Consider the following 1171-nt stretch of genomic DNA (forward strand, 5'->3'; position numbering starts at 1 on the left):
TATTCAAGAATACGATTTTTTGTTCGTATACGGAAATATATCATGTGGACCGTTCGTTTACGGATCTAATCCGTATGATTTCAAGAATAGGCCCCCAGAAACTAAAATCTATACCTACCACGGACCTTCCAAAACATAAACTTTTGGTTACATCTTAAATTTATAGTATAACCTCCTTGCGTGACGCATTAACATTTAAACATATTTTGTAGAATAGTCTATAATTGTTGCATAGATCCCTGCATAACCTTTTCCATGAACGAAGGGGCGTGACAAAAAATAGTATGTGTAGCTCGCGCGGGAATGCCATTTCCCGCCCTTGCCACACAATATACTATACTGCTCATTATACATGTGATAATTGTGAAGCTGATGATGAATAATAATATAAAACCTTCTGTTTCAACTATTTTATTTAATGATATTATATTATTTTTAGTTTTTTTTTTTAATTTTAAAAGTCAACAATTATGTTACTAAACTAGGTATTAATTAACCAAAGTTATATTTTATTTGATAATATTATGTTATGTTTATTATGTACCTAGTTATGTTATAAGAGTTATAAAAAAATCAACAATTATGTTACTAAACTATTAATCAACCAAAGTTATATTTTATTTTATTTAATGATATTATGTTGTGTTTTTTTTTTATTTAAAAGTCAAAAGTTATGTTATAAGTGGTTAAACAAGTCAAAAATTATGTTCCTAAATTATTATGTTAACAAAGTTATCTTTTATTTTATTTAAAAGTAACTATATAAGTTTTATAACAATAAAAAAAAATATATATAATGTTACATTTGTCTCTGGTGCTGTTACCATTGTCCCTGTACAGTTGTAAAATTTTTTTTTTTTTTTTTTATAATTATTCAACAACCTGTGGAAATAAATGTTCGATACACACATATTTTTAAAGGCAACAACTTACTTTACTAATTGAAAATGTAAACGGTTCAAAAAAATTTTGAATTTTGGCCGAAATAAATAATTTCATGAAAACTGTTACAATTGTACCCGGTCTCCCCTACTTGTGAATTATTAAGCGAGCACCTCTCTGTCCCCTGGGTAGGGTAGAATACGATTGTGTACGCTGCTTATCAGCGGTACCTTTTCAACCTTTTTCATAACACGATTGCGTACGTTATTTTGTGCAACGTTGTCATGCT

The sequence above is a fragment of the Acyrthosiphon pisum genome, unplaced genomic scaffold, assembly GCF_005508785.2.
Source record: "Acyrthosiphon pisum isolate AL4f unplaced genomic scaffold, pea_aphid_22Mar2018_4r6ur Scaffold_21414;HRSCAF=23926, whole genome shotgun sequence".
Classification (NCBI taxonomy): Eukaryota; Metazoa; Arthropoda; class Insecta; order Hemiptera; family Aphididae; genus Acyrthosiphon; species Acyrthosiphon pisum.